This window comes from Papio anubis, unplaced genomic scaffold (genome assembly GCF_008728515.1).
Source record: "Papio anubis isolate 15944 unplaced genomic scaffold, Panubis1.0 scaffold326, whole genome shotgun sequence".
NCBI classification, from domain to species: Eukaryota; Metazoa; Chordata; class Mammalia; order Primates; family Cercopithecidae; genus Papio; species Papio anubis.
The window spans coordinates 1,235-10,434 of record NW_022163388.1 but is presented as its reverse complement, the minus strand read 5'-3'; the positions used below and the strand labels follow the sequence as shown (position 1 = coordinate 10,434).

At 36.8% G+C, this 9,200-nt stretch overlaps 1 non-coding gene across 1 annotated transcript; it reads left to right on the top strand.

Annotated features, from left to right (window-relative positions):
- Positions 1 to 525: 525 nt before the first annotated feature.
- Positions 526 to 629, top strand: LOC116273036. The gene has a single exon (XR_004181545.1). It is a non-coding gene; the product is annotated as a small nucleolar RNA U13 (small nucleolar RNA).
- Positions 630 to 9,200: the final 8,571 nt, after the last annotated feature.

Below are 9,200 nucleotides of genomic sequence, written 5' to 3'. Positions count from 1 at the left end.
CCGCAGCCGTTAAAGAGTATTAGGCAAATACTCTAAACATCACCCTCAGACTACCCAAGCTGGTCTCTTCGAGAAGGCACTCAGTGCAACTTCCACTTCCCTAACGGGCCTTAAAATACCTTGAAAATCATAAACTACCAAAATTCAGGCAAGATGAAATAGATAACCTGAATCATCCTATACCATTAAAGAAACAAAATTTGTAATTAAGAGCTTCTGAATGAGAAATCTCCAGGCCCAGATGGTTTCACTGGAGAATTACACCAAATATTTAAGAATTCATCCCAATTCCATGCAAACTCCTCCAGAAAACAGAATAAGGAACACTTTGCAACTCATTTTATGAGGCTAGGATTATCCCGATGCCAAAACCAGATGAAGACAGAACACCACAAAAAGAAAACAAACAAACAAAAAAACCCACAGACCAATATTCCTCATGAATGCAAAAAGTCCTCAACAAAATACTATCAAATGGAATCCAACAACACATACAAAGATTTGTATAAAAATTTTCACATGGCGATCTTTTCGTAGTTCATAAGTGTGATGACTGGGTATTCATGCATGTATGTGGGATATGCCACCCTTGACCTTTGTTACAACATTAGCACATTAACCATCTGACATGAAAAGAAAAAACAAAAAAAACACACATTTCCATATGTTGTATTTTTATTTTTATTTATGACCAAGTGAGAGTTATTCCAGGAATGCAAATCTGGTTCAGCATTCAAAAAATGAATCGGGCCAGGTGCAGTGACTCCTGCCTATAAACCTAACACTGGGAGGCCGAAGTGGGAGGATAGCTTGAAGCCAGGAGTTGAAGACCAGCCTGCGCAACACAGTACGACCTGGCTCTACAAAACAAACAAACAACAACAACAACAAATTAGCCAGGTATGATGGCACACACTTGTAGTCCCAACTACTGGAAGGCTGAGGCAGGAGGATCACTGGAGCCTAGAAGGTCGAAGTTGCAGTGAGCCATGATCGCACCACTGCACTCCAGCCTGGGTGATGGAGGAAGACTGTGTCTCAAAAAATAAAATTGAAAAGATCAATGTAATTTATATCAAAAGAATAAAGAGTGAAACCCATATCCAGATGACTGTAGCAACTGACACCAAAAGGCATTAGACAAAATTCTACACCCTATCATGATAATAAACAGATAACAGTGAAAAGATTGGGAACAACATAGGAAGTCCACTCTCAGCACTCCTACTCCACAGTGTACTAAAAGTCCAGTCACTGAATTAAGGCAGAAAATTTTAAAACAGAAAGAAGGCCAGGAGAGGTCGCTCACACCTGTAATCTCAGCACTCTGGGAGGCTGAGGCAGGCAGATCAATGCAGCTCAGGAATTTGAGACCAGCCTGGGCAACATAGCAAGATCCCATCTCTATCCCCAAACAATTTAATTAAAACAAAAACAAAAACAAAAAAAATTAAGGAAAAGCCATACAGGTTGAAAAGAAAGACATAACACTGCCCCTATGTTTTCTACACAATTTTCTGTGTAGATGATCCCAGGCAATCTACAAAAACACAACAAAACAAAACCCTCCTACAACTAATAAGTGAGTTTAGCAGGATAAAAGACAAATGAAAATCAGTCAAAATGAAATACTTATGTCTAAACTTATCAAAACATATTTCCAACCAGTATGCTGAAAATCATAATACTGACGAAAGAAATAAAAAAACTAAAATAAATAAGTATACTGTGTTCACATATTTTAATATTCAAACTAGAAAAAGGTTCTCCCCCAAACTGATCTATAGGTTTAATGCAATTCCTATCAAAATTTTAGCTAAGTTGCTGTAGACATAAACAAGTTTATTCTAAAATTTATATAGAAAGTCACAAGCCCTGGGATAGCTTAACCAATTTTGAAAAAGAAGAATAAAGTAAGAGGAGACACTCTACTCAACATTAACACTCACTATAAAGCTACAGGAACCTACACAGCAAGGGTGGTACTGGCCAAGGGATTGACACATGAAGTCAATGGAACACAAGAGAACCCAGAAACAGATCCACACAAAGATCCTCAACTATTTTTTTACAAAAGTCAAAAACAATTCAATGGAACATATGGTGCTAGAAAAATTATACACCCACATGCAAAAATACAAACCTTGACCTAAGCCTCATATCTCATAAAATGAAAAAATCAAAATAGATCATGAGTGTAAAGAGAAAACAAAAAATACTACAAAACTTTTAGGGTCAGGCGCGGTGGCTCACGCCTGTAATCCCAGCACTTTGGGAGGCAGAGGTGGGCAGATCATGAGGTCAGGAGATCGAGACCATCCTGGCTAACACGGTGAAACCCCATCTCCACTAAAAATACAAAAAATTAGCCAGATGTTGTGGCACGCGCCTGTAGTCCCAGCTACTCAGGAGGCCGAGGCAGGAGAATCCCTTGAACAAAGGAGGCAGAGGTTGCAGTGGGCTGAGATGACGCCACTGTACTCCAGCCTGGGCAACAGAGCGAGACTCCATCTCAAAAAAAAAAAAAAAAAAAAAAACCTTTTAGAAAACAACATAGGAGAAAAGCTTCAGGATCAAAGAATAGGAAATAGTTCCTCCACTTGAAACAAATTTGGTATTCCCTATAACAAACAAACAAAAACTGGTAAATTGGATTTCATCAAAAATAAAAACTTTTGCTCTGTGAAAGGCCCTGTTAAGAAAGTGAAAACTACAGACTAGGAGAAAATATCTGCAAATCACACATCTGACAATGGAGTTAAATATGTAACGAACTCACAGTACCCAACCCAACTCAATTTTTAAAAGTGCAAAAAAAAAAAAACCAAAGACATCCCCAGATATTTTATATCTGTATATAAGATATAAAAATGCAAATAAACACATGAAAAAAAATGCTCACCATTATTAGTCATCAAGGAAGTTAAAACCACAGTGAAATATCACATACCTATTAGAATAGCTAGAATAAACAACAGTGAGAACACCACACATTGGCAAGGATGTAAATAAATTGGATCACTCACATAATTGCTAGTAGAAACATCAAATGGCCCAACTACTCTGGCAGTCTCCTATGAAACTGTGCAATTATCATATAACCGAGCAATTGCATTATTGGGCATTTATTTCCCAGAAAAGTGGGAAGTGCATATTTACACAAAAACTTGTATACAAGTGTGCATAGTAGCTCAATTCTAATAGTCAAAAATTGAAAATAGGCCAGGAGTTCAAGACCAGCCTGAGCAACACAGCAAGATCCTGTCTCTACAAAAAATATGAATATTAGCCAGGTGCAGTAGTCTATGCCTGTGGTCCCAGATCCTTGGCGGGCTGATGTGGGAAGATCACTTAAGCCTAGGAGGTCGAGGCTGCAGAGAGCCAAGATCGCATCATTGCACCCCAGACTGGGCATCAGAGCAAGACCCTTTCTTTAAAAAAAACAAAACAAACTGAAAACAACCCAGCTTGATCTCAGATGAATGGTTAAACAAACCAGTACACCTATACAATGCAGCACTATTCAGCAATAAAAAGGAATGAACTGTGGTACATACACTAACATGAATGGATCTCCAGGAAGTTATGCTGAGTGAAAAAAAGCCCCTCCCAAAAGGTTATAGACTGTATAATTCTGTTTATTTAACATTCTCGAGGATGACAAAATTGTAGAAACAGAAAACACACTACGGTTCACAAGGGAAGGAACTGGGGGCTGGGGAACAGCAGAGGTGTGGGTATTTTATAAAACAGCAATACAAGCGATCCTTGTGATGGAACTGCTCTGTATCTTAACTGTTGGTAGACACACAAACCTACACATGTGATAAAAGAGCACAGAAGTACACGCACACGTAAAACACACACACACACACACACAAGTAAAACTGGAAAAATCTACAGAGGATCAGCAGATTGTATCAATGTTGGCATCCAGGCTGTGACCTTGTACTACAGTACACATAGTATATATGGTACATATATACACAGATAGTGCTATAGTACAAGATACGGGAGATCTCTCTGTATTTGTTCTTACAAGTGCATGTCAAACTACAATTACCTCAAAATTAAAAGTTTTCTTAGGAAAAAAGAATACCAGAAAGTTTTCTTTTGGAAATAGGAAAGGTGATTCTTAAGTTCACTTGGAAAATAAGCAAAATCAGGACAAAGCAAGGATTTTTACTTTGACTTCTTATCCACACTGTCCTGAAAGTTTAAGCCAGGGCAGTAAAGCAAGAAAAGTTAAGTCATCCAGATAGGAAAGAAAGAAAGTAAAACCACTGGCATCTATCTTAGCCTCTCTGTAGAGAAAGAGGGCTCCTGCTCGGCTCCCAGAACCATCCTGCACAGAAATTGGGAGAACCATATGAGATTAGACCAGAGTGAAAGATCAAAGCAGAAGTTGGAACCCCAGGCTTTATTGTGCAGAACAGGAGAAAAAGCAGCATAAAAGAAAACAATCCTTAGGATAGGAAGAAGTATTTACTTAGAAAACCATCAACACTCTTTAGTCAAAGTTTACCCCTCCCCTCCAAATACACACTTGAGGTCAGGAGTTCAAGACAAGCCTGGCCAACATGGTGAAACCCCATCTCTACTAAAAATACAAAAATTACCCAGGCATGGTGGTGGCTGCCTGTAATTCCAGCTACTTGGGAAGCTGAGACATGAGAATTGCTTGAACCTGGGAGGCAGAGGCTGCCGTAAGCCAAGATCACAACACTGCACTCCAACCTGGGTGACAAAGAGAGAGAGACTCTGTCCCCAACAAACAAACAAACAAATACAAACTAATGAGTAATTTAGCAACATTGCAGGATACAGAGCAATATAAAAAATAAACTGTATTTCTTACATGTTAGCCATACACAAATACGAGTTGATATGAAAATAAATTGTTGAGAGTTGTATAAGACCTGTATCCTGAAAACCTTGTTGAGAGAAATTAAAGAACAAGAAAAATGGAGAGTTACTATGTTCATAGATCAGAAAAGTCAACGTGGTTAATATGTCAATTTTCCCAAATTGTTTTACAAGTTTCATGAAATCCCAATCAAAATTGCAGTGGACTTTTTGGTAGCAATTGACATGCTCATCTTAAAATTTATATGAAAATGCAAAGAACCTAGATTAACCAAAACCACTTTGAAAAAGAGACTAAAGTTTGCAAAACTACCTAAAGTTGAAAACTACCTAATTCCAAGACTAAGTATAAAGCTGTAAGTCACTGAGACAATGTTGGTATTGGTATAAAAATAAACAAATATATCAAAGGAACAGAACAGAGAGCCCAGAAATATTCATCCATATATGGCCAACCAATACAGGCTAATTCAATGGGGAAAAAATGGTCTTTCAACAGATGGTGCTGGGAAAAGTGGATATCAATATGTCAAAAGGAACCTAAATCCATACCCAACACCATAAAAAAAAATTAACTCAAAAAGGATTATAGGGCTAAATGTAAAACCTGAAACTGTAAGACTTGTAGAATATAAAAGACAATTTGTGACATTAGATGAAGCAAAGATTTCTTACATACAGTATCAAAAGCATAGTCCATAAAAGAAAATTTTGGGTAGGGCACAGTGACTCATGCCTGTAATCCCAGCACTTTGGGAGGCCGAGGCATGTGGATCACCTGAAGTCAGGAGTTCAAGACCAGCCTAGCCAACATGGTGAAACCCCATCTCTACTAAAAATACAAAAATTAGCTGGGTGTGGTGGTGGGTGCCTGTAATCCCAGCTACTAGGGAGGCTGAGGCAGGAGAATGGCTTGAACCCAGGGGGCAGAGGTTGCAGTGAGCTGAGATCCCATCACACTCTGGGAGACAGAGCAAGACTCCATCTCAAGAAAAGAAAAAGAAAATTTTGATAAATTGACCTACACCAAAATTAAATACTTTGCTTTGTGAAAAACTATTAAAAATATGAAAAGACAAGGCACACACTAGGCACAAATAATCGCATATCACATGTGATACAGAATTTGTATCAAAAATACATAAAATTTCTTAGAATGTAACCAAATTAAAATAATGTGCAAAAGATTTGAACAGATGTTTCATCAAAGAAGACACAGATGGCAAATAAGCACATGAAAAAATGTCCAATACCATTAGTCACTAAAACTTCAAGATGCTACTCTATGCCTAAAAGAAGGTTCTACAATTTAAAAAGACTGACACTACCAGGTACTGGCAAAGATGTAGAGTGAAGCAACCGGAAGTCACATAAAGTTATGGTGGCAATGGAAAATGGTGTAAACACTTTAGAAAACAGTTGGGTAATTTCTTAAAAAATTAAATGTGTACCTATCATATGACCCATTTAGTCCATTCTGAACTACTTATTTACCCAAAAGAAATAAAAGTGGTGGTTCATATAAAATTTCTACAAAAATGTTCACAGCAACCTTACTCATAATAGCCAAAACCTGGAAATAATTGTTTATCAACAGGTTAACAGATAAATAAATTGCTACACATCATACAAGGGACTACCCATTAGCCAACAAAAAGAAATGAAGATGCAACAGCATGGATGAATCTTGAAATAATCATGCTGAGAAAAAGAAGTTAGACAGAAAAGAGCACATACTGTAGGATCCCATTTTGATTAAATTCTAAAGGGAATACCTACTGAATAGTGACACAAGGCAGCTGAATGTACCTGGCGATGGAAGAGGACAGGATGGAGGGTTACAAAGTGGCGTAAACTGTGAGGGTGATAAATGTGTTCATTATTTTGATTGTGGCGATGGTATATTCACATATTAAAGCTTATCAAATTGTACACTTTAAACACTGTAGTTTACCATCAATTATACCTCACTAAAGTGATTAAAAAAGAAACCCACCACACTTTCTTTTGAAAACAAAAGACGATTCTTAAGTTCCTATGGAAAAAACCATAAGGAAGTGAGAATAGTCAGGAGAATCCTTAAAAAAGCCCCCCAGCAGAACAAAAAGAGAAAGAAACTGTTGAGACACAGTTTTAATAACTGGTGTCTTAATAACGTGATAAAGCTACATAGGGTTCTAAATTATAGTAATAATAAATGAACCAACAGAGATCAATGATATAAACTAGAAAGTCCAGGAAAAAAATTGTATATATGTAAAGAATACATTAAAATACTACAGACTAGGCACAGTGGCTCATGCCTATAATCCCAGCACTTTGGAAGGCTAAGGTGGGAGGATTGCTTAAGCCCAGGAATTCAAGACCAGCCTAGGCAACATGGCAAGACCCCCATCTGTACAAAAAAATTAAAAATTAGCCAGGCATGGTGGTATACATTTGTGGTCCAAGCTACTCGGGAGGCTGAGGCAGGAGGATCTCTTAAGCCTAGGAGTTTGAGATCAACCTGGACAACAGAAAATGACTGTCGGAACAAAAAAATTAAAAAATTAGCTGGGGATAGTGATGCATGCCTGTGGTCCTAGCTACTCAGGAGACTTGGGTCTGCGAGGCTGAGGCTGCAGTGGGCCGTGACCACACCAAAGCACTCCAGCCTGGGTAACAGAGCATAAAAAGTGTGAGCCAAGAATTATTTCAAAGTTGTTCAGTGTGGAGTTCTTTATAAAATGAGCAAAGTACAAAACTACTTAGATGTTGAAAAAATTGTGACTTGAATTATGGTATGATATTCAAATAATAAAAATGAAACCTTTGAAAAAATTTGATGACAAAATTTATATAAAGTACATCACTTAAGCAATCCTCCTCTCAAAAGTTATATAAAGTACAACTAAAAAGGTTTATACACATGATTTTTAAGTGACTAGAAGTAAATACTTCAAGAAGTTAACAAAGGTTTCCTTATAGGTTGATAGAATTCCGGTATGTTCTGTATTTTTCATTCTAAATTTTCTACAATGCATACTACCTTTATTATGAAAAGAAAAACATAAATGCTATTTGTGTATATTTTTCACATCACACAAAATCTATTTTTAACAAACACATGATAAAATTTATGGAAAGTTGCTCACTTTTAAGGTCCATATGTAGTAAATCAGTTAGCCAACTGAGAAAATAAGATCATCATAAAAGGAAAATCCGGAATATTACCTGGCTCATTACTCCTGTCTGAATTCCCCAAAGCATTTCACAAGTGACTATGATTTTCAATTTGACTATTGTCTAAGATTCAGAAGAAAATAAAGTTTGAGAAGCCAGTCTTCCTGAAGAACCCAGCTCTTTTACTCTTACCATCTCTGCCAAGACTATTGCATCTTTTTTTCATCTTCCCACTTCTTCAGAAATAATGAAACAATCTCTGAGACTGTTCATAGCCTTATGCAGAAAAGTGAGTACTTAGGTGAGATGTTCCAATCACTCAGCAAAACAACTCTAAGAAATGGCAGTAGGCAACAACTTGCCTTTAAATATTTCCCACTTTCATGGATATTCTCATTCCAAATGAGTCTAGGAAATAACTTTACCTTTGTTGGAGACAGTGTAACTGCAGAGATGAAACACATTAAGCAGCAACTAGAGAAAGTATTAAATACTACTAGTATACTAACCTCATAAGTAAACAAACAGATAATTACTAACTCAACTAATTTTCAATTTTATTAAGGTTTCTAAGGTGATGCAATGAAACAGTAGTTTACAAAGTTGGTCTTGATACTTGTTAATCTAAACCCATCTGTTTGAAAACTTAATTCCTATAAAATGGGTGCAGATATTTGAGAATTATGTATCTGATAAGGGACTTATATCCAGGATATATAAACAACACATACAACTAAGTAATCCAACTTTTGAAATGGGCAAACAATATGAAGAATATATACAAACAGTCAATAAACACATGCAAAGATGTTCAACATCATTATCTATCAGGGAAATGCAAGTCAATACTGCAATGAGATATAACTTCACCCCCTCTAGGATGGCTATAATCAAAAAGACAGATAATAACAAGTGCTGGTGAAGAAGTGGTGAAACTGGAACCCACATACAGTGCCAGTGGGTAAGTAAAATGGCACAGTCACTTTTGAAAAGAGAAATGAGTGAGTATATGAGGGAAAATATTATTTAACTGTTTTCAGTAATCATATTATTCTGACACTATTTTGTGTGTAATATGGGATAAAGCAAATGAGTAATTATGTGATTCTCTAATTTCATCATCTTCTGATTCAACCAGGGAATAATTCTCCAGTGGAAGAATGAATAGGATG